Here is a 25,896-nt window from a genome sequence, read left to right as displayed (position 1 = left end):
AATAAAGTACAAACGCAGCCACCTCCTTCACCACTTTATTACCCCAACACTCTGCAGCTCAGACGTAATCCACACGAGATCCAGCGAAGACATATCCAGCTCTGCTACATGTCAGAGCAAGCAGCCATAGAGCACGACTGCCCGCTCTGACTGTACCCTATTACTTAGATAAACTAGAAAAGAGAAACGCTGATAGGGTTTTACCAGATAAAACACACGGTTAGCAAATGGTAAATGCACTCACAGATTGAGGTTGTGAGAGGTCACAACCACCACAGATAGCATGAGATAATGGCAGCTGCAGCGGCCCCACGTGTTTCAGACTTCAAAGTGGAGAGGGAGAAGGGGTTAAACCTGCGCAATCCGCCAGTAATCCAGAAGGAGATGTTGATAAATTAAACAATCTTTTATTCCATGGGTCTATGCGTTTCAAGGTCTAAGACCTCTTCTTCAGGACCAGTAAATCCACACCAGGTGTTGATTTACTGGTCCTGAAGAAGAGGTCTTAGACCTTGAAACGCGTAGACCCATGGAATAAAAGATTGTTTAATTTATTAACATCTCCTTCTGGATTACTGGCGGATTGCGCGGGTTTAACCCCTTCTCCCTCTCCACTTTGAAGTCTGTACCCTATTACTGAGCCACGATAAGCGATGACTGTATGGCAGAGCTGTCACAGGCTGAGGGGCGCGTCAGCCAGGAACCAATCACAGATGAGAGGACGGCCGGTGGGCAGGGAAAACACGGAAAGCTGTGTGTATGCAATGGACAGTATAGAAAGTGAATGCGCGACCGGGAAGCAGTGTGCCACCATGATATCGAGTCTCGGTAAGTATGAAATGCTAATTTATTTCTGATTTTGTTCACTTTTTATTGATTGCCGAATCCGGATCGTGCACCCAGAACCCCGCGCCCGGGTGCAGCACAGATATAGTGCTGAAACCGCGCGGATCCGGACTTTTACAGTCTGGATCCGCTCAGCACTAGAGATATTGCTCCATACTTGGCATGTAATGGCTGTTTGTTACATCCAGGAACCATCTCAAACTTTACAACTGTGACAACGGCCTTTAATGTGACTTGTTCGTGGGATGCGGATGGCTTGGATAACAGCTTTGGGTGTGCTGAAGAACTCTCCACCATGGAGCTCCATTGCCTGGGGCTGGCTTCATAGGAGACCATGATTTAAACTACCGTATATATAGAAATGTTTTGGCATTGCTGTATAAAGCTTAAGCAAACCAATGACTGCAGGTTATAGTCTCCTAAGGGAACTCATAAATACAGTGAAAAGTAAAAAAATGTTTAAAAATATATTAAAAAAATACATTAACCCTTCACCCCCGGGCGATATTCCATTTGTCGTTTTCATTTTTTCAGCTCCTTTCAAGAATTATAACTTTTTATATAGTTCCGTCAAAATAGCCATATGAGGGCTTGTTTTATGTGGGATAATTTGTACTTTTGAACTACACCATTCATTGTGCCCCACATTGTCCTGGAAAACGGGAATAAAATTATTAGAAAAACTGCAATTGCACAAATGTTTTTTGAGTTTTTTATTTACTATGTTTACCATTTTGAAAAACTGAACTGGCAATATGATTTCCCAGGTCAGTACGAGTTTGTAGATACCAAAGATACAAAGTTTTACTTTATATTTGTGAAAAAAAATCAGAAGTTCATAAAAAAAAAGAATTGCACTTTTGTTGCCATTTTCTGAGAACCGTAGCATTTTCATTTTTCATAATCTGGGGTCAGTGATGACTTCTTTTTTCATCTTGAGTTTTTAATTATACCATTTTTGTGCAGATGCACTGTTTGATCGCATGTTATTGCATTTTAATGCAATGTTGCGACGAACAAAAATCTGTAATTTTGGTGTTTGGAATTGTTTTCTTCCTACACGGATAGCAATCAGATTAACTGGTTGTATATTTTGATAGATTGAGCATTTCTGAATGCGGCCATACCAAATACAGTATATGTATTTTTTATTGTTTTATTTTCAATTGGGCAAAAGAGGAGTGATTTCAGCATTTAGGTTTTTTCAAATATTTAATATAATTTATACTTTTTAAAACTCTTTTCTTTTACCTTTTTTACTGATTTTACTATTCCCCCTAGGGGAATGTATTGTTACACTATCCGATCACTTCTACTGATCAGAGTGATGTCAGTGCTCTGCCAGCATTAAGGGTATGTGCGCACGTTGCTTTTTACCTGCTTTTTACCTGCTTTTTTGCTGCTTTTTCTTCTGCGCTGTTTAATGCCAAAATGGATGTGTTCTTCTATTCAAGCAAAGTCTATGGGAATTTGGGTTTCTTGTTCACACTATGTTGGTCAAAATGCTGCCTTTTTGTGGCAGAACTTTGGTCAAAAACTCAGCTTTTCAAAGAAGCAACATGTCAATTGTTTTTGCCATTTGGGTTTTGCACTGCAAAGCTGAGTTTTTGACCAAAGTTCTGCCACAAAAAGGCAGCATTTTGAACAACATAGTGTGAACAAGAAACCCAAATTCCCATAGACTTTGCTTGAATAGAAGAACACATCCATTTTGGCATTAAACAGCGCAGAAGAAAAAGCAGCAAAAAAGCAGGTAAAAAGCAGGTAAAAAGCAACGTGTGCACATACCCTATCAGGAATAAAATCATGGCAGTGACAGAAATCATCAGCTGACCCCGCGCTGCCATGCCAATAAATTGGTGCCCCATGATCATGTCAAGGGGCTGCAAATGGTGGCGGGGAATGGCGCAATCCCCACATGAGCGCATTAGATTGCACTGTCAGAGTTTGACAGCCCGATCTAAGGGGTTAAAAAGCGAAGGTATATCAGAGATCCATCTGTGCCTGTTAGCCTCACATTTCTGCTGGTCAAATGAGCAGACATGTGCAGGGATTACAGCAGACTCGTAATTGACATACATGGCTAAGGACTTACCAGTACGTCCTTGGTCACGAAGCGGCTTAAAGTTTAAAACACATCCTCTTTCTTACATTAACCCTTTTAATGCCTAGCATGTTTTCACCTTCATCACCAGGCCATTTTTCCAATTCTGAAAATTCTTCACTTTATGAAGTAATAACTCTGGAACACTTTAACAGATCCCAGTGACTTTTTTTTGACATATTGCACATCATGCTGGTGGTAAATTTAGGACGATATTTTTTTTGTGATTATTTGTGAAAATATCTGAAATTTGGCAACAATTTTGAACATTTTGCAATTTTCAAACTTTGAATTTTTATGATCTTAAACCAGAGATATGTGTCACACAAGTTAGTTAATAATTAACATTTCCCACATGTCTCTTTTACATCAGTGCAATTTTTAAACTATGATTTTTTTTTTGTTAGGAAGTTAGAAGGGTTCAAAGTTTATGTATAATTTTTCCAACTTGTACAAAATCATTTTTTTAGAGACCACATCACATTTGAAGTGACTTTGAGAGGCCTAGGTAACAGAAAATACCCAAAAGTGACACCATTCTAAAAATTACTCCCCTCAAAGTACTCAAAATCACATCTTAATCAACAAGTTTATTACTCTTTAGATGGAGGAGGAGGAGATAAAGCAATATGGAAGTAAAAAATGAACATTTTATTTTTTCCCACAAAAATGTCACTTTAGCCCCAAATATTTCATTTTTACAAGGGTTACAAGACAAAAATGTACCATACAATTTGTTTTGCAATTTCTGTTGAGTACTATGATACCTCATATGTGGTGGAGATCTACTTTTTGGGCACACGGCAAGGCTTGGAAGGGAAGGAACACCATTTGAATTTTAAGTCTGCTTTACATGTTACGATTCTGCATACGATATCGTATGCGATCGTAACCGCCCCCATCGTATGTGCGGCACGTTCAGTTTTGTTGAATGTGCCGTACAAACGATTAACCCCATCGCACCTACTTACCCGTCCATACGACCTTAATGTGGGCGGCGAACGTCCACTTCCTGGAGTGGGAGGGACGTTTGGCGTCACATGGACGTCACGCAGCAGCCGGCCAATAGAAGCGGAGAGGCGGAGATGAGTGGGACATAAACATCCCGCCCACCTCCTTCCTTCCGCATTGCTGGCCGGGAGCCGCAGGATGCAGGTAAGATCTGTTCATCATTCCCGAAGTGTCACACACTGAGATGTGTGCTGCCCCGGGTACGATGAACAACCTGACGTTCAATTCATGAGGAATGAATGACGTGCATGCGATGAACGTTTTACCGTTCATTCGCAATCGCATGTAGCTGTTACACACTACAATGTACCTTACGATGCCGGATGTGTGTCACTTACGACGTGACCCTGCCGACACATCGTAAGATATATTGTAGTGTGTAAAGTGGGCTTCAGAGCTCAAAATTGTCTGGAATCGATAGCAGATGCCATGTCACGTTTTGAGAGCCCCTGATGTGCCTTAACAGTGAACCTCCACAAAATTGAACCCATTTTGGAAACTAGGCACTTCAAGGAAATTTTACCACAGAATTTCTATTTCAACCAGATAGCTTTTTCACAAAGGTAACAGGATAAAATGCATTATGTTTGGGCACATGGCAGTGCTCGGAAGGGGAGAAGTGCCATCTTACTGGAAAATTGGTTGGAATAGTTAGCGAACACCATGTCGAGTTTGGAGAGCCCCTGATATGCTTAAATTATGGAGCTCCTCCACAAATGACCCCCTTTTGAAACTAGACCCCTTAAAGAATATATCTAGATGGTTGGTGAGCACCTTGAACCTCTAAGTGCTTCACACAATGTTAAAACGTTAAACCATGAAAATGAAAAAATATTTTTTTTTACCACAAAATGTCGCTTTAACCACACAACCACAAATATTTCATTTTCACAAAGGTAACAGAAAATAATGGACCATATAATTTATTGTGCAATTTCTCCAGAATACGCCAATACCCCATATGTGGTAGAAAAATACTATTGAGGCACAGTGCAAAGTGAAGAAGAGAAGCTGTGCCATATTTGAGTTCAAATGGTTTGCGGGTGCCATGTCACATTGGCAAAGCCCGTAAGGTGCATAAATAATAGCACACCCCCACAAGTGAGCTTATTTGGAAACTAGAACCCGCCAGTAATTTATTTACATGCTTGATGAGAACCTGGAACCTACAGGTGCTTCACAAAATTGTATAACGTTGAGCCATGAAAATGAAAAAAATAAATTTTTTTAACCACAAAAAAGTTGCTTTAACCCCAAATATTTCAAATTTACTAGGATAACAGGAGATAATTGACCATATAATTTGTTGTACAATTTAAATTGAGAATGGCAATGCCCTTAACGTGGTTGAAAAATACTTTTGAGGCACAGTATAAAGTGAAGAAAAGGAGTGCCATATATCAGTTGAATTGATTAGGTGGTGCCATTGTCATGCTTGGTATGGGGAAGTGCCAAGCAAATGGTGAAAGGGAAGGGAAACCCTGTGTCTAGAAAAGGGAGAGATGGTGACCCCTGACCAAACCTACTGCTGGTCCCTGGGGTCCCTCACCAGTTTAGATAGGTTCTTTATTTATTAAATAATTCATAGTACATATAGATATATATTTCTTTTGCTGATATAACAGAAGTGTATATTTGTCTGTGTAATTCTGGTACTGCATTGCATCATGCAAGAGACAGAGCTTTCTAAGAAGAACATCACCAACTGTCACTTAACACTAGAAGTCCCAGGAATTTCGAGCTCCATAGGGTTCCAATGGTAGAAATGTTAAATGACCCCTCTCTGGAACTTCTAGCGTTAAAGCTATGAATACCTCACCATGTGACACACAGAGGGGCTCGCTTCACTCTGGAGGGTCGATGCTGCAGCAGCACTTGTGAGAGCTGCAGGAAGATTCTCGATGAAGCATATGTGCTAGACTTCATTAGGGCACTATGGCCTACACTATTTAAAGGATTCAAGCAAGGATAAATATAACTCAGCAACATGGGTACATAAAGGGTAAAAATCTTTTCTCATAGTAAGACTCCTAAAACTTAACTTTTACTGATAATAAAATCTAAAAGACCATCGGTCACATAAAAATACAAACATAAAAAACAACAACCACAGCCACATGGGTATTGGGTCACAAAGCTCAAGAAGGCCCAATCCCATGCGAGGCACATATAGTAACACAAATTCCCAGAGGCCACTATTCAATATCTATATATATTTTGTAGCACTCTTATAATATTTCCTAGGTACTTTCTATGGGGAACCTCCCCGTCGGAGAGAACCGGGATTCAATTGTGAGGAAAAAAGTGATAACTAAGCAATATCACTTTTTAGTAATGGAGTGAGAAAACATCATTTATATGGCAGACATCATTTATTACATACCATTCTCTGCTGTTAATGATATAGAAAGATCTCACCCAATTGTAGATTCATCCACTGATTCCCAGTATAGGACTACCGCATCAGGTTTGACCCTCTAATACATCAGTCATCACCTGTCTGTCCTTCCCAGGAAACAGTTTGATGTGAAGATCAAGATCGCCCCTTCTCAACACATTTTGTGCAGATTAATTTCTTTACTCCATTACTCCCAACGCGTTTTGTAGTTTATTACTCATTAGGGGAGTTTTGTTAATAACCTTTGATGATTAACAGCCTTTGATAATCTGCATACAATCTTGGGCTTCAATAGGGAAACAACAGGATTCCCAATAAGTCCAATATACCATTTTTGTGCAAATAAAGAATCAACAGCGTGTTCAAAATTCCACTTACCGCTCCTGTATCACATATTCATATGTATTCTGTGCCGCACTCGTGGCCATGGGCGCCGCCATTTTATAGGTATCGCTCATGCCCACTGAGCATCGATGTAGAAGGAGTTCTGTCCGGGATCTCACGTTCCAATCATGTGATCCCAACTCCTCCCACCTTGCCGTGTGATTTCTAGAGCGCGTCTCCTGCATCCTGCTCCAAGATAAGGTCACACTTCTCCCTTTGTCATAGGCGACGGCCCCCTCGCATCATCAGTAAGCAGTAGAGATGAGCGAACCAGTCCCGGTTCGGCTCGAGGTCGGTTCGCCGAACGGAGGTCCCGTTCAAGTTCGGTTCGTCGAACGTTCGACGAACCGAACTCGAACTGCATAGAAAACAATGGCAGGCATTCAAAAACACATAAAAACACCTAGAAAACACCTTCAAAGGTGTCCAAAAGGTGATAAACAACTCACAACACAACACAAACACATGGGAAAGTGACAAGGACATATACTCATGCGAAAACAAAACAGCTGGACAAGGAAAAAGAGGAGGATACACAGATATATGAGTATATGCAAGGAAACATCGATGCCATTACTGTGCAACTTGAGCCCTGCTCATTTTAGGCTTCCAATCTGGATAAATTGCCTGAGCTCGCCACGTACGCCTTGGGGATCTTGTGTCCTGCAGCCAGCATTCTCTCGGAACCTGTCTTCAGTGCTGCTGGGGGTCTGCTGGCAGATAAGCACAGGTGTCTGTCCACTGACAATGTGGACATGGCTCTCAGAGGACTTTTCTTCCCCTGGGTCAGCCAGGGGACAGGAAAGGCACGCGTATTTTTGAGAGTGCTTCATGCAAAGCATCTTTTTCTTTTTCAAAAGGGGAGTCAACTGATGCCAGTCAAGTGGGGTGTGTGTGGCACAATTAGTGGCAACGAGGGAGACTGTGGTTGGAGTCCCCTCGCTGTGTTTCTAAAAGAACCAAGATGAACAAGTCATGGCTCTCAGAGGACTTTTCTTCCCCTGGGTCAGCCAGGGGATGGGAAAGGCCCGCGTATTTTTGAGAGTGCTTCATGCAAAGCATCTTTTTCATCTTGAAAATTGGGTCAACTGATGCCAGTCAAGTGGGGTGTGTGTGGCCCAATTAGTGGCAATGAGGGAGACTGTGGTTGGAGTCCCCTCGCTGTGTTTCTAAAAGAACCAAGATGAACAAGTCATGGCTCTCAGAGGACTTTTCTTCCCCTGGGTCAGCCAGGGGAGGCGAAAGGCACGCGTATTTTTGAGAGTGCTTCATGCAAAGCATCTTTTTCATCTTGAAAATTGGGTCAACTGATGCCAGTCAAGTGGGGTGTGTGTGGCCCAATTAGTGGCAACGAGGGAGACTGTGGTTGGAGTCCCCTCGCTGTGTTTCTAAAAGAACCAAGATGAACAAGTCATGGCTCTCAGAGGACTTTTCTTCCCCTGGGTCAGCCAGGGGAGGCGAAAGGCATGCGTATTTTTGAGAGTGCTTCATGCAAAGCATCTTTTTCATCTTGAAAATTGGGTCAACTGATGCCAGTCAAGTGGGGTGTGTGTGTGGCCCAATTAGTGGCAATGAGGGAGACTGTGGTTGGAGTCCCCTCGCTGTGTTTCTAAAAGAACCAAGATGAACAAGTCATGGCTCTCAGAGGACTTTTCTTCCCCTGGGTCAGCCAGGGGACGGGAAAGGCACGCGTATTTTTGATAGTGCTTCATGCAAAGCATCTTTTCCTTTTTCAAAAGGGGGGTCAACTGATGCCAGTCAAGTGGGGTGTGTGTGGCACAATTAGTGGCAACGAGGGAGACTGTGGTTGGAGTCCCCTCGCTGTGTTTCTAAAAGAACCAAGATGAACAAGTCATGGCTCTCAGAGGACTTTTCATCCCCTGGGTCAGCCAGGGGACGGGAAAGGCACGCGTATTTTTGATAGTGCTTCATGCAAAGCATCTTTTTCTTTTTCAAAAGGGGGGTCAACTGATGCCAGTCAAGTGGAGTGTGTGTGTGGCCCAATTAGTGGCAACGAGGGAGACTGTGGTTGGAGTCCCCTCGCTGTGTTTCTAAAAGAACCAAGATGAACAAGTCATGGCTCTCAGAGGACTTTTCTTCCCCTGGGTCAGCCAGGGGACGGGAAAGGCATGCGTATTTTTGATAGTGCTTCATGCAAAGCTTCTTTTTCTTTTTCAAAAGGGGGGTCAACTGATGCCAGTCAAGTGGGGTATGTGTGGCACAATTAGTGGCAACGAGGGAGACTGTGGTTGGAGTCCCCTCGCTATGTTTTACATGATTTTCGAAGGGCATGACATGCCTAAGAGGTTGAGTTTCATCATCTGCAACTTGTTGGCAACAGAAAGGCTGCCTTTACACCCTTTTGAGACCGAGGATTTTCGAGACCTTATGCCCATTGCAGCGCCCCAAGAGCCGATGGCCAGTCGTCACTCCTTCTCCAAGAAAGGCGTGCCCGCGCTACCACAGTAGGTCGCACACAACCTCACCGATTCCTTGAGAAACTCTGTGTGTGACAGGGTGCATTTCAACACAGATACTTGGACCAGTAAGCATGGACAGGGGAGTTACATGTTGCTGACTGGGCACTGGATAACTATGGTGAGAGATGGAGAAGGGTTTGCTGTACAAGTCTTGCCGTCCCCACGACTTGTGTGTCAATCCTTCCTCTGTATGTACAAGTTCCTCCACTGCTTCTGCCTCCTCAACCTCGTGTGGGTCCTCCACCTCGGCCCAAACCCTGTGTGGTCAGGCCACCCTTCCTTGTAACTGCGCCCAAGGAATCCCACACACCTCCTTACTATGCTGGCAGCACAGCTCAAGGCCATCAGGCGGTCAAATGTTTACTTTGAAATGTAGGGGAAATGTGAGACACCGCTGAGGAATTGTGGACGGTTAGCTCTGGAGAGTGAGACCGAGTTTCATCAATGGTTGTCTCCACTCAACCAGCAGTCAGGGAAGGTCGGGTGCGACAATGATGCAAACCAGTCTGCGACCCTTCTTCAGGGCAATGTGACACACGTGCCTTGTATGGCTCACGTGTTGAACCTGGTTGTCCAGCAATTTTTAAAACACTATCCCGGCCTACATGGCCTTCTGCAGAGGGCACGGTGTAACGCCTGCCTTGATCGACACACTCAGATGGGTTGTAAAGGATAGGCTAGAGGCAAGCCACTCACCAAGCTGGACACCCAGAACCTTGAAACCCTTTAACCCCTATACAGTGATTTGGAATTACACAGGGCCCAAGTTGATCAATACCTGTGGAAGGCTGCAGTTCCAGAGAATAGTAGTCATGCAGGGTCAAAAACATTAATTGAGGAAGAGGAACAGAATGGGATGGCCAGGACTTAATCAGAAAACAAGCAGAGGTGAAATGCGGATCGGCCAACGAGGTACATAAACAGCAAGCAGGAAACGTAGTCAGGTAACAAGCACACAAACTCATAAAACTGAACTAGGGGTAACAGTAACAAGAGGTTCATAGCTTTGTCTGGCAGTGGTCTGCAGACAGGAGGGGCCTAAAAAAGGGTGTGGTGTCTTCCCATTGGGACCAGAGTACAAATTGATTGAGTGGACTACGTTGGTGACTTAACAGCCGTGTGCGGCAATGATGCAAACCTGTCTGCGGCCCTTCGTCAGGGCAATCTGACACACGGGCCTTGTATGGCTCACGTGTTGAATCTGATTCTCCAGCAATTTTTAAAATACCATCCCGGCCTACATGGCCTTGTGCAGCGGGCACGCTGCTATGTGCTCACTTTCATCCTTCGCACCCAGCAGCTCAACAACTTTCATCGCTCCGGAAGTCTTAGGGTCTGGCGGTTAAACGCCGGAAATGCGATGTTCCGACACGCAGGAATTGGAATCTGCACATGTTGCAGCGTGTGTGGCAGCACCGCAGAGCCCTGCTGAAATACGGTATGACGTATACCCTGGGCTAACTTGATCCAGAGGTGGTGCAGATCACGCTGCTGGAGTGGTGTCAGATCAAGGACCTATGCACCCTTCTACACAGTTTACAAATGTCGACGAAGATGTTTAGCACTAGCGATGCCATTCTCAGCATGACAATTCTGGTCATCTACAAGATGGAGCACACTGTAAGCATTATTCGGAGTCAGGTGTTGTTCCAAGAGGAAGGGGAGGAAGTACAGGAGGAGTCATATGCAGAAGGGATAATAAGATCTACAAGGTCCATACGTTGAGCGGCACCTAGGCGGCAGTCATGGTGGGGGATAGGGATTAACAAGGGCGCATAGTATCAGCAAAAATTGTTGAGGAAGGTGCAGGAGCCATGAAGAAATTGAGGACAAACTTGCGATGGGCATGGAAGACTCAGCAGATGAGTGAGAGCTTGCTCACATTTTGGTTGTGCGAGGTTGGGGGGAGAGGGCAGAGGAAGGAGGCACGATTCTCACCTCTCTGCCACCAACACACCAAGGACTTGGTCCTCCTGGATGCACAAGACACATGAGCGTCTTCTTACTGCGCTACCTACAACATGACCCTCGGATTGTACGAATTCGAAGTAATGCTAACTACTGGGTTGCCACACTGTTAGATCCTCGGTACAAGACAAAATTTGGCGAAATAATTCCTGCCATAGAAAGGGACGCACGTGTACAGGAGTATCTTCAGAAGGTGGTACTCAATCTTCGATCTGCTTTTCCAGTAAACACCAGTGCTGCACAGAGTGAATCTCAACGGTTTTTCCTGGATAGGAGGAAATGGTCTTTTACTTGTCCACATCTGAGGGACCGAGGGCTGGCTGTTGTGCTGAGATGGCATTGAGTACGGTGTCCCTGCAGAGTTGCACTTTTGGTCATATACAAAATGAGTTGAAAAAGGACAGATGCTGGTGAAAAGGGGAACAGGTGTGTTGGAAAGGGGAAAAAAGTTTTGGTCCGTGGGTTTGGTGGTTAAGCAAAAGTAACATTTGATGAAGAAACACCATCTGTTACGGTGGGACTGGCAGATTTGGATAAGGTGGTATATACTATGTTACCGCTATATAACGAAAATTAATATGAAAAGAAAGAGAAAGGTATATATCCCCATCAGCAGTCAGTGTCCACCGTGCTCCCAGATGGAAAAGGAGAGGTTGGCAACTGGAAGGTTCGGTGGAGGATACAGAGCTGTGTGGCTATGAAACTAATAGTAGCCTGAACAAACGTAGAGCCACTCGGATCTTGAGACTGGGAGCCCTGTTAGCGTAACAGGGTCCACACGCCCACCCAGCCCAGGAACTCCCTGTTAACATCACAAGGGCCATTCAGGACACTGACCGTGTGCATTGGGGCCACACCTGTGAACAGCAGGCGCATCAGCAGCAGCAGGCCTGTTAATGCCACTGGGCTGCACAAGCAGGACTTGTAGGACAGGAGCTGGTCTTAACCGTTCTGCGTTACCAACTGTGGTGGCGGCCTGCATCGACGCCCTATCCCTGCCTACTTCTGGCCTAAAGCCGCAATGGGTTCAACACATGGAGGTGTGCTCTTTCGGAGCATAATAGAAGACTGCGCACCTCCTTGTTGTCTCCAGCCCCTTTTTTAACCTGGGTCCGCCACAAACCAGGGTGGACCACAATGCACCTCCTGGAGACAAAAGCAGAGTGATACGTCATGAGTGGCATAACTAGCGTCCTATTTGGAACCGCAACTTCAATGATGACCTCATGGCTGTCATGACCCAAACACCTCACCAGTCATCGTCTGACCATCAATAATGCGGTGACAAGTCATAGGGGCGGGCCTCTGCTAGCCATTTAGGAGTGGCCTGGCCACATCGTCAGGACACCTGATGCCCTGTGGTCTAAATGGGCACCCCACATCAGGGGCAGGGCCAAAGAGTTCATTACCGGACCTAGTTTCTGATGCAGTAAGTGCCTGACCATGGTCAGTTGCATGAAATACAGTCTCTGAAAAAAGACTATCAGCTTTAGCATGGTGTCTAGGCACAACACAGGACTTAGACCCCGCACGGAGTGCAAGTACCTGTGCAAAGAGGCTTTTCGCACTAAGTGTGGGAGCATGCGCTGTAGCCCAAAATGAAGACTTAGCGTCAGGAATGGCACAGTCAGGCTGAGCATACTCACTAGGCGAAACACTGGAGTTAGGCTGCGACTGGGGTAAATCGGCACACGCATGCGCACTAGCTGCCTCTCCACACTTAGACGTGGAGGAGAAAGCAGCCAGCTGGACAACCCGAGGCACAGGCCTAAATGGCAGCTGATGCCTGGGCGCAACTGAAACAAGCAGGCTGCTTGCGTTTAAGGCATCACCGTTTTGTAACAACAAATAACATCAAAAAGAACAGGTGTACTTCTTCCCATGGATAACTGATATGATCCCTTTTTCATGGACACGACCATCGCTAACAAATGTAGATGAGGCCAAATCAGCAGCTGCTTCAATGGATCTGAATTGCTCCATAAAGTGGCCTCTCCTCCACCCCAATTTCAAGATCCCAAATACTCCATTCCTCTGTGGTGTCAATCCAATCGCACTTGCTTCCTAACAGCTCTCAAGTTTCCACCAGCCCTGCTGAGTATGGGGTGACAGAGATGGTTGAGTTTGCATAGCTGTTCAGTCGCACTATAGCCTGGGAATCAGAGGTCTGCTCCAAAGCTTCAATGAGTACAGACAAGGAAGTTATTATTATTTTTATTATTATTGATTTATAGAGCACCATTGATTCCATGGTGCTGTACATGAGAAGGGGGTTACATACAGAATACATATACAAGTAACTATAGACAGACTGGTACAGAGGGAAGAGGGCCCTGCCCTTGCGGGATTACATTCTAAAGGATTTTTGGGAGGAGACAGTAGGAGTTGTTTAGGTTGAGCGTCAAGTACGTATGGTGATGGTGTCATTGAAGGTTATAGTCATTTCTGAACAGAGGAGTTTTCAGATTCAGTTTGAAGCTTGCGTGTGTAGCATATAATCGAACGTGTTGAGGTAGCGAGTTCCATGAGACAGGGGAAATGATCTGCGCAGATAGCCTGAAGCTTTGTGACTGGGATCCAGGCCCCGATGAAGAAGGTGCTGTGCCTAATCTACACCCTCATTTCCAAAAATTAAATCCTCCTTGTGGAGACAATGGGGAACATGATGAGGAGCACAGATACCTGATTGGAAGGACAACTTTACTATTCGGTCAGGGCAGGAAGAGGTTGTCTCGGAGGACTCAGGACGAGGGGAATGAAAACACACAGGGTTATTGATGAGGTTGGAGACAACACTTACTGTCAAACCAAAGTCAGCCAGTCGATGAGGTCAGCAGAGGAGGTGGAGGAGGATGCTACTGACGACGAGGTTACGTTGCGTCTTCCTGGCCAGAGACAAAGTACTGGAAGCACGTCAACAACTGAATCCTGGACCACAACTTTGACTCTGAGCAGATGTCGTGTTGGCTATGCAGGTTGCATGGGCTGTAAGCCTTTCCTAGCCTGTGAATTTTTGGACATCGCAAAGGATCACCAAAGTCATGTAATCTGTAAGATTTGTCAACAATCTGTAAGTAGAAGGCAAAAACTCACACTTTTGAGTACTTCCTCCATGAAGTATCACATGGATATGAATTGACAGCGTGAAGGTGTATTGCTCAGCTTTAGCAACTGTCAACGCAATATGCTTATTTGTCGTTCATTGCATGCATTGTTGCAGACTACACACAAGGGGCTGCTGTTTTTTTGGATCTGCCTTTGGTCACTATAGCAATATAAAATTGCTCTTCGGGTGTGGACTTGGAGATGCTGTCTATGAACAGAAGGAAAAGCTAAAGGTGTGTGTTACAGCAAGGAGCCACCGCGGAAACACTTCGTTCAATTGTGAGGGGAGTTGTGTTGTACTTTGATGATGAGCACTGTAACGTCAGTGAGCAGCATCCTGTGCCACAGACCAACATTCTTACGGTGCTGTCTATACTGTTTACCGTGAGAGGAGCGTAAAGTCTGTATTTCTGGCAACTGGACATCACAGTACCCGGGTACGGTAGGCTGTGCCCAGACAATAATGCGGGCACGCAACACTTTGATTTATTAGCAAAACACATATCTGTTCTGGGTAGGCCGACTATATAGACAATAAGACTTGCTGCCTCTGCACTGTCAAATTGTCACGTACAGTTTAAATCATAGAGGGACAGCAACACATGTTTGCATTGACTGTTGCTTTTCAAGATTTCCATGACTGTGTTGCAGAGCTGTGTGGTTTGCATTCACACTGTTATCATCTGCAATATCTGTGAGGCTTCAGCTAACAAGGGTATTCAGGGGGGTCATGTGTTTTGTCTATGTTTAGGTAGATAACTTGTAAGCTCTTGTGATGCGCCACTGGTAAGTCGTGTTCGCACACACACACACACACACACACACACACACACACACACGCACAAACACACAATTACTGCTACACAGAGGGATTAGCAGGTAGTAGGCAACAGAATAGATTGTTCAATTATTTTAAATGTATGCATGGTTCTTATTGTTTGTTTTGGTAAAGTTAAACAATCATTTATCAACCCAACTGCCTAGAGTCCTTTTCCTTTTGCCTGGTTTTGCTGCATACTGGGGAGCCCACCCTGTACACGACTTAAAATGAAGCATAAGTCGCAATGTGAATTTCACTGTACTACAATGCGGCCTAGCGTGCCTGTGCAACCACCGCCTGCCCCATCAAGTGCATCTGCGTGCTCTTCATCCTCTGTGACTGTGGGGACAGCAGTCACACATGGTTTTTCACACTGAACTTCCACTCCTTAACCCGCAACAGGGAGTGTGATTGGCAGGTCATCACTTGTGTTGGAAGTGGAAACAGAACGTATTGTTGAGCTGTCAGACATCGAGAGAACCATCATTGGATGCAGGCTACATTATATCCACGCCTGCACCTTCGTCACAGATTGCCTGGACTACCTGCAGTTAATAATTGCATTCCAGAAATGGAAAGGAGTGTAGAATGCACATGTGTTGTACCTTGCTTGGCAGCAAAGGAACACTAACTTAGTATTCCAGACAATTTTCGGAAGGCAGAAAAAGAGTCAGCTCTTTGTGCAAATTAAATAGCGTGGCAAAAGTGGACAGATGGGTACAGTGTCCGTGTTCTGTGGGTACCAGGACAGTAAAAGAAGCCTCACTTTCTATCCCTCCTAATGATCAAATGCAGCTAGGAATTCCCTGAGTTTGCTATAAAATTAGCATAGCTAAATGTGCAGGAGGGTGTCATGCAGAGGTGCTAGAAATAGCTTGGCACCAGTGGGGCACTAATGGAATACAACAGCCAGTTCTATGATGCCACTAAATGGCAGTATTTTTTGCTATCATTATAGCTTATTAAAAACAGAGCAGGATGGTGTCATGCAGAGGTGCTGCACATAGATTTGCACTAGTGGGGCACTAATGGAGTACAACAGCCACTTCTTGTATGCCACTAGGTACACTGAGTGTTTGCTAGTATAATGGCTTAGTAACAATGAGTTTGAGTGTGCAATGCAGGCAGACGTGCTGCAAAAATCTTTGCACTAGTGGGACTATAGCAAAGTCCAATAGCCACGTTTAGGATGCCACTAGGTACACTGAGTGTTTGCTAGTATAATGGCTTAGTAACAATGAGTTTGAGTGTGCAATGCAGGCAGACGTGCTGCAAATATCTTTGCACTAGTGGGACTAGACAAAAGTCCAATAGCCACGTTTAGAATGCCACTAGGTACACTGACTGTTTGCTAGTATAATGGCTTAGTTAAAAAGAGTTTGAGTGTGCAATGCAGGCAGACGTGCTGCAAATATCTTTGCACTAGTGGGACTATAGCAAAGTCCAATAGCCACGTTTAGGATGCCACTGGGTACACTGAGTGTTTGCTAGTATAATGGCTTAGTTAAAAAGAGTTTGAGTGTGCAATGCAGGCAGACGTGCTGCAAATATCTTTGCACTAGTGGGACTAGACAAAAGTCCAATAGCCACGTTTAGAATGCCACTAGGTACACTGACTGTTTGCTAGTATAATGGCTTAGTTATAATGAGTTGGAGTGTGCAATGCAGGCAGAGGTGCTGCAAATATCTTTGCACTAGTGGGACTGGACAAAAGTCCAATAGCCACGTTTAGAATGCCACTAGGTACACTGACTGTTTGCTAGTATAATGGCTTAGTTAAAAAGAGTTTGAGTGTGCAATGCAGGCAGACGTGCTGCAAATATCTTTGCACTAGTGTGACTAGACAAAAGTCCAATAGCCACGTTTAGGATGCCACTAGGCACACTGACTGTTTGCTAGTATAATGGCTTAGTGAAAAAGAGTTTGAGTGTGCAATGCAGGCAGACGTGCTGCAAATATCTTTGCACTAGTGGGACTATAGCAAAGTCCAATAGCCACGTTTAGGATGCCACTAGGTACACTGAATGTTTGCTAGTATAATGGCTTAGTTAAAAAGAGTTTGAGTGTGCAATGCAGCCAGACGTGCTGCAAATATCTTTCCACTAGTGGGACTAGACAAAAGTCCAATAGCCACGTTTAGAATGCCACTAGGTACACTGAGTGTTTGCTAGTATAATGGCTTAGTTATAATGAGTTGGAGTGTCCAATGCAGGCAGAGGTGCTGCAAATATCTTTGCACTAATGGGACTAGACAAAAGTCCAATAGCCACGTTTAGAATGCCACTAGGTACACTGACTGTTTGCTAGTATAATGGCTTAGTTAAAAAGAGTTTGAGTGTGCAATACAGGCAGATGTGCTGCAAATATCTTTGCACTAGTGTGACTAGACAAAAGTCCAATAGCCACGTTTAGGATGCCACTAGGTACACTGAGTGTTTGCTAGTATAATGGCTTAGTTAAAAAGAGTTTGAGTGTGCAATGCAGGCAGACGTGCTGCAAATATCTTTGCACTAGTGGGACTAGACAAAAGTCCAATAGCCACGTTTAGAATGCCACTAGGTACACTGAGTGTTTGCTAGTATAATGGCTTAGTTATAATGAGTTGGAGTGTGCAATGCAGGCAGAGGTACTGCAAATATCTTTGCACTAGTGGGACTAGACAAAAGTCCAATAGCCACGTTTAGAATGCCACTAGGTACACTGACTGTTTGCTAGTATAATGGCTTAGCTAAAAAGAGTTTGAGTGTGCAATGCAGGCAGACGTGCTGAAAACATCTTTGCACTAGTGTGACTAGACAAAAGTCCAATACCCACGTTTAGGATGCCACTAGGCACACTGACTGTTTGCTAGTATAATGGCTTAGTGAAAAAGAGTTTGAGTGTGCAATGCAGGCAGACGTGCTGCAAATATCTTTGCACTAGTGGGACTATAGCAAAGTCCAATAGCCACGTTTAGGATGCCACTAGGTACACTGAATGTTTGCTAGTATAATGGCTTAGTTAAAAAGAGTTTGAGTGTGCAATGCAGCCAGACGTGCTGCAAATATCTTTCCACTAGTGGGACTAAACAAAAGTCCAATAGCCACGTTTAGAATGCCACTAGGTACACTGAGTGTTTGCTAGTATAATGGCTTAGTTATAATGAGTTGGAGTGTCCAATGCAGGCAGAGGTGCTGCAAATATCTTTGCACTAATGGGACTAGACAAAAGTCCAATAGCCACGTTTAGAATGCCACTAGGTACACTGACTGTTTGCTAGTATAATGGCTTAGTTAAAAAGAGTTTGAGTGTGCAATACAGGCAGATGTGCTGCAAATATCTTTGCACTAGTGTGACTAGACAAAAGTCCAATAGCCACGTTTAGGATGCCACTAGGTACACTGAGTGTTTGCTAGTATAATGGCTTAGTTAAAAAGAGTTTGAGTGTGCAATGCAGGCAGACGTGCTGCAAATATCTTTGCACTAGTGGGACTAGACAAAAGTCCAATAGCCACGTTTAGAATGCCACTAGGTACACTGAGTGTTTGCTAGTATAATGGCTTAGTTATAATGAGTTGGAGTGTGCAATGCAGGCAGAGGTGCTGCAAATATCTTTGCACTAGTGGGACTAGACAAAAGTCCAATAGCCACGTTTAGAATGCCACTAGGTACACTGACTGTTTGCTAGTATAATGGCTTAGCTAAAAAGAGTTTGAGTGTGCAATGCAGGCAGACGTGCTGAAAACATCTTTGCACTAGTGTGACTAGACAAAAGTCCAATACCCACGTTTAGGATGCCACTCGGTACACTGACTGTTTGCTAGTATAATGGCTTAGTTAAAAAGAGTTGGAGTGTGCAATGCAGGCAGAGGTGCTGCAAATATCTTTGCACTAGTGGGACTATAGCAAAGTCCAATAGCCACGTTTAGGATGCCACTAGGTACACTGAGTGTTTGCTAGTATAATGGCTTAGTTAAAAAGAGTTGGAGTGTGCAATGCAGGCAAAGGTGCTGCAAATATCTTTGCACTAGTGGGACTATAGCAAAGTCCAATAGCCACGTTTAGGATGCCACTAGGTACACTGAGTGTTTGCTAGTATAATGGCTTAGTTAAAAAGAGTTTGAGTGTGCAATGCAGGCAGAGGTGCTGCAAATATCTTTGCACTAGTGGGACTAGACAAAAGTCCAATAGCCACGTTTAGAATGCCACTAGGTACACTGAGTGTTTGCTAGTATAATGGCTTAGTAACAATGAGTTTGAGTGCTCAATGCAGGCAGACGTGCTGCAAATATCTTTGCACTAGTGGGACTAGACAAAAGTCCAATAGCCACGTTTAGAATGCCACTAGGTACACTGAGTGTTTGCTAGTATAATGGCTTAGTTATAATGAGTTGGAGTGTGCAATGCAGGCAGAGGTGCTGCAAATATCTTTGCACTAGTGGGACTATAGCAAAGTCCAATAGCCACGTTTAGGATGCCACTAGGTACACTGAGTGTTTGCTAGTATAATGGCTTAGTTATAATGTGTTGGAGTGTGCAATGCAGGCAGAGGTGCTGCAAATATCTTTGCACTAGTGGGACTATAGCAAAGTCCAATAGCCACGTTTAGGATGCCACTAGGTACACTGACTGTTTGCTAGTATAATGGCTTAGTTAAAAAGAGTTTGAGTGTGCAATGCAGGCAGAGGTGCTGCAAATATCTTTGCACTAGTGGGACTATAGCAAAGTCCAATAGCCACGTTTAGGATGCCACTAGGTACACTGAGTGTTTGCTAGTATAATGGCTTAGTAACAATGAGTTTGAGTGTGCAATGCAGGCAGACGTGCTGCAAATATCTTTGCACTAGTGGGACTAGACAAAAGTCCAATAGCCACGTTTAGAATGCCACTAGGTACACTGAGTGTTTGCTAGTATAATGGCTTAGTTATAATGAGTTGGAGTGTGCAATGCAGGCAGAGGTGCTGCAAATATCTTTGCACTAGTGGGACTAGACAAAAGTCCAATAGCCACGTTTAGAATGCCACTAGGTACACTGACTGTTTGCTAGTATAATGGCTTAGTTAAAAAGAGTTTGAGTGTGCAATGCAGGCAGACGTGCTGCAAATATCTTTGCACTAGTGTGACTAGACAAAAGTCCAATAGCCACGTTTCGGATGCCACTAGGTACACTGACTGTTTGCTAGTATAGTGGCTTAGTTAAAAAGAGTTTGAGTGTGCAATGCAGGCAGACGTGCTGCAAATATCTTTTCACTAGTGTGACTAGACAAAAGTCCATTAGCCACGTTTAGGATGCCACTAGGTACACTGACTGTTTGCTAGTATAATGGCTTAGTTAAAAAGAGTTTGAGTGTGCAATGCAGGCAGACGTGCTGCAAATATCTTTGCACTAGTGTGACTAGACAAAAGTCCAATAGCCACGTTTAGGATGCCACTAGGTACACTGACTGTTTGCTAGTATAATGGCTTAGTTAAAAAGAGTTTGAGTGTGCAATGCAGGCAGAGGTGCTGCAAATATCTTTGCACTAGTGGGACTATAGCAAAGTCCAATAGCCACGTTTAGAATGCCACTAGGTACACTGACTGTTTGTTAGTATAATGGCTTAGTAACAATGAGTTTGAGTGTGCAATGCAGGCAGACGTGCTGCAAATATCTTTGCACTAGTGGGACTAGACAAAACTCCAATAGCCACGTTTAGAATGCTACTAGGTACACTGAGTGTTTGCTAGTATAATGGCTTAGTAACAATGAGTTTGAGTGTGCAATGCAGGCAGACGTGCTGCAAATATCTTTGCACTAGTGTGACTAGACAAAAGTCCAATAGCCACATTTAGAATGCCACTAGGTACACTGAGTGTTTGCTAGTATAATGGCTTAGTTATAATGAGTTTGAGTGTGCAATGCAGGCAGAGGTGCTGCAAATATGTTTGCACTAGTGGGACTATAGCAAAGTGCAATAGCCACGTTTAGGATGCCACTAGGTACACTGACTGTTTGCTAGTATAATGGCTTAGTTAAAAAGAGTTTGAGTGTGCAATGCAGGCAGAGGTGCTGCAAATATCTTTGCAATAGTGGGACTATAGCAAAGTCCAATAGCCACGTTTAGGATGCCACTAGGTACACTGAGTGTTTGCTAGTATAATGGCTTAGTAACAATGAGTTTGAGTGTGCAATGCAGGCAGACGTGCTGCAAATATCTTTGCACTAGTGGGACTAGACAAAAGTCCAATAGCCACGTTTAGAATGCCACTAGGTACACTGAGTGTTTGCTAGTATAATGGCTTAGTTATAATGAGTTGGAGTGTGCAATGCAGGCAGAGGTGCTGCAAATATCTTTGCACTAGTGGGACTAGACAAAAGTCCAATAGCCACGTTTAGAATGCCACTAGGTACACTGACTGTTTGCTAGTATAATGGCTTAGTTAAAAAGAGTTTGAGTGTGCAATGCAGGCAGACGTGCTGCAAATATCTTTGCACTAGTGTGACTAGACAAAAGTCCAATAGCCACGTTTAGGATGCCACTAGGTACACTGACTGTTTGCTAGTATAGTGGCTTAGTTAAAAAGAGTTTGAGTGTGCAATGCAGGCAGACGTGCTGCAAATATCTTTTCACTAGTGTGACTAGACAAAAGTCCAATAGCCACGTTTAGGATGCCACTAGGTACACTGACTGTTTGCTAGTATAATGGCTTAGTTAAAAAGAGTTTGAGTGTGCAATGCAGGCAGACGTGCTGCAAATATCTTTGCACTAGTGTGACTAGACAAAAGTCCAATAGCCACGTTTAGGATGCCACTAGGTACACTGACTGTTTGCTAGTATAATGGCTTAGTTAAAAAGAGTTTGAGTGTGCAATGCAGGCAGAGGTGCTGCAAATATCTTTGCACTAGTGGGACTATAGCAAAGTCCAATAGCCACGTTTAGAATGCCACTAGGTACACTGACTGTTTGTTAGTATAATGGCTTAGTAACAATGAGTTTGAGTGTGCAATGCAGGCAGACGTGCTGCAAATATCTTTGCACTAGTGGGACTAGACAAAAGTCCAATAGCCACGTTTAGAATGCTACTAGGTACACTGAGTGTTTGCTAGTATAATGGCTTAGTAACAATGAGTTTGAGTGTGCAATGCAGGCAGACGTGCTGCAAATATCTTTGCACTAGTGTGACTAGACAAAAGTCCAATAGCCACATTTAGAATGCCACTAGGTACACTGAGTGTTTGCTAGTATAATGGCTTAGTTATAATGAGTTGGAGTGTGCAATGCAGGCAGAGGTGCTGCAAATATCTTTGCACTAGTGGGACTAGACAAAAGTCCAATAGCCACGTTTAGAATGCCACTAGGTACATTGAGTGTTTGCTAGTATAATGGCTTAGTAACAATGAGTTTGAGTGTGCAATGCAGGCAGATGTGCTGCAAATATCTTTGCACTAGTGGGACTAGACAAAAGTCCAATAGCCACGTTTAGAATGCCACTAGGTACACTGAGTTTTTGCTAGTATAATGGCTTAGTTATAATGAGTTGGAGTGTGCAATGCAGGCAGAGGTGCTGCAAATATCTTTGCACTAGTGGGACTATAGCAAAGTCCAATAGCCACGTTTAGGATGCCACTAGGTACACTGAGTGTTTGCTAGTATAATGGCTTAGTTATAATGTGTTGGAGTGTGCAATGCAGGCAGAGGTGCTGCAAATATCTTTGCACTAGTGGGACTATAGCAAAGTCCAATAGCCACGTTTAGGATGCCACTAGGTACACTGAGTGTTTGCTAGTATAATGGCTTAGTTATAATGTGTTGGAGTGTGCAATACAGGCAGAGGTGCTGCAAATATCTTTGCACTAGTGGGACTATAGCAAAGTCCAATAGCCACGTTTAGGATGCCACTAGGTACACTGACTGTTTGCTAGTATAATGGCTTAGTTATAAAGAGTTATAGTGTGCAATGCAGGCAGAGGTGCTGCAAATATCTTTGCACTAGTGGGACTATAGCAAAGTCCAATAGCCACGTTTAGGATGCCACTAGGTACACTGAGTGTTTGCTAGTATAATGGCTTAGTAACAATGAGTTTGAGTGTGCAATGCAGGCAGACGTGCTGCAAATATCTTTGCACTAGTGGGACTAGACAAAAGTCCAATAGCCACGTTTAGAATGCCACGAGGTACACTGAGTGTTTGCTAGTATAATGGCTTAGTTATAATGAGTTGGAGTGTGCAATGCAGGCAGAGGTGCTGCAAATATCTTTGCACTAGTGGGACTAGACAAAAGTCCAATAGCCACGTTTAGAATGCCACTAGGTACACTGACTGTTTGCTAGTATAATGGCTTAGTTAAAAAGAGTTTGAGTGTGCAATGCAGGCAGACGTGCTGCAAATATCTTTGCACTAGTGTGACTAGACAAAAGTCCAATAGCCACGTTTAGGATGCCACTAGGTACACTGACTGTTTGCTAGTATAATGGCTTAGTTAAAAAGAGTTTGAGTGTGCAATGCAGGCAGAGGTGCTGCAAATATCTTTGCACTAGTGGGACTATAGCAAAGTCCAATAGCCACGTTTAGAATGCCACTAGGTACACTGACTGTTTGTTAGTATAATGGCTTAGTAACAATGAGTTTGAGTGTGCAATGCAGGCAGACGTGCTGCAAATATCTTTGCACTAGTGGGACTAGACAAAAGTCCAATAGCCACGTTTAGGATGCAACTAGGTACACTGACTGTTTGCTAGTATAATGGCTTAGTTAAAATGAGTTTGAGTGTGCAATGCAGGCAGACGTGCTGCAAATATCTTTGCACTAGTGTGACTAGACAAAAGTCCAATAGCCACGTTTAGGATGCCACTAGGTACACCGACTGTTTGCTAGTATAATGGCTTAGTTAAAAAGAGTTTGAGTGTGCAATGCAGGCAGACGTGCTGCAAATATCTTTGCACTAGTGTGACTAGACAAAAGTCCAATAGCCACGTTTAGGATGCCACTGGGTACACTGACTGTTTGCTTGTATAATGGCTTAGTTAAAAAGAGTTTCAGTGTGCAATGCAGGCAGACGTGCTGCAAATATCTTTGCACTAGTGTGACTAGACAAAAGTCCAATAGCCACGTTTAGGATGCCACTAGGTACACTGACTGTTTGCTAGTATAATGGCTTAGTTAAAAAGAGTTGGAGTGTGCAATGCAGGTAGACGTGCTGCAAATATCTTTGCACTAGTGTGACTAGACAAAAGTCCAATAGCCACGTTTAGGATGCCACTAGGTACACTGACTGTTTGCTAGTATAATGGCTTAGTTAAAAAGAGTTGGAGTGTGCAATGCAGGCAGACGTGCTGCAAATATCTTTGCACTAGTGTGACTAGACAAAAGTCCAATAGCCACGTTTAGGATGCAACTAGGTACACTGACTGTTTGCTAGTATAATGGCTTAGTTAAAAAGAGTTTGAGTGTGCAATGCAGGCAGACGTGCTGCAAATATCTTTGCACTAGTGTGACTAGACAAAAGTCCAATAGCCACGTTTAGGATGCCACTAGGTACACTGACTGTTTGCTTGTATAATGGCTTAGTTAAAAAGAGTTGGAGTGTGCAATGCAGGCAGACGTGCTGCAAATATCTTTGCACTAGTGTGACTAGACAAAAGTCCAATAGCCACGTTTAGGATGCAACTAGGTACACTGACTGTTTGCTAGTATAATGGCTTAGTTAAAAAGAGTTTGAGTGTGCAATGCAGGCAGACGTGCTGCAAATATCTTTGCACTAGTGTGACTAGACAAAAGTCCAATAGCCACGTTTAGGATGCCACTGGGTACACTGACTGTTTGCTTGTATAATGGCTTAGTTAAAAAGAGTTTGAGTGTGCAATGCAGGCAGACGTGCTGCAAATATCTTTGCACTAGTGTGACTAGACAAAAGTCCAATAGCCACGTTTAGGATGCCACTAGGTACACTGACTGTTTGCTAGTATAATGGCTTAGTTAAAAAGAGTTGGAGTGTGCAATGCAGGTAGACGTGCTGCAAATATCTTTGCACTAGTGGGACTATAGCAAAGTCCAATAGCCACGTTTAGGATGCCACTAGGTACACTGAGTGTTTGCTAGTATAATGGCTTAGTTAAAAAGAGTTGGAGTGTGCAATTCAGGCAGAGGTGCTGCAAATATCTTTGCACTAGTGGGACTATAGCAAAGTCCAATAGCCACGTTTAGGATGCCACTAGGTACACTGAGTGTTTGCTAGTATAATGGCTTAGTTAAAAAGAGTTTGAGTGTGCAATGCAGGCAGACGTGCTGCAAATATCTTTGCACTAGTGTGACTAGACAAAAGTCCAATAGCCACGTTTAGGATGCCACTAGGTACACTGAGTGTTTGCTAGTATAATGGCTTAGTTATAATGAGTTGGAGTGTGCAGAGGACAGGAGGGTACAGTGCCAGGATTGTGGGGCTCTGGGTAGAGGAATGGAAGCCTGCCTTTCTATTCCCTCCTAATGGGGAAATGCAGCGACGAATTCCCTGACCTTAGCTATACAGACGCTGTCTGTTTTCAGGACCTGTCACCTATGGCTCTGACCCTGCCGGTACGAGCCCTGAAAAGGACTGATAGAAAGTGCTCTCCCTAAGCTGTCCAGCGCTGTGGATGGAGCGCATACAGCTGTATCGGCGATAGGATTTAGGACGGAGCTGCGCCAGTGATGTCTGACACCAAGGATGCAGAAGGCAGATAATGGCGTCCTGGAGGAAAATGTCCGGTTTTATAATGCAGGGACATGTGACATGGACATCCTATCACACATGCCGTTGCTTCTCTGGCTAAAAGTCCTCTTA

At 44.0% G+C, this 25,896-nt stretch overlaps 1 protein-coding gene across 1 annotated transcript in view; it reads left to right on the top strand.

Moving 5' to 3' along the window:
- LOC142309851 (mannose-binding protein A-like) overlaps positions 1–25,896 on the top strand; it is a 225,420-nt gene that overhangs the window by 22,192 nt on the left and 177,332 nt on the right. The window lies entirely within an intron of this gene.

Source organism: Anomaloglossus baeobatrachus, chromosome 5 (assembly GCF_048569485.1).
Source record: "Anomaloglossus baeobatrachus isolate aAnoBae1 chromosome 5, aAnoBae1.hap1, whole genome shotgun sequence".
Classification (NCBI taxonomy): Eukaryota; Metazoa; Chordata; class Amphibia; order Anura; family Aromobatidae; genus Anomaloglossus; species Anomaloglossus baeobatrachus.
The sequence above is the reverse complement of the archived record's forward strand: the minus strand, read 5'-3'. Positions and strand labels throughout refer to the sequence as shown.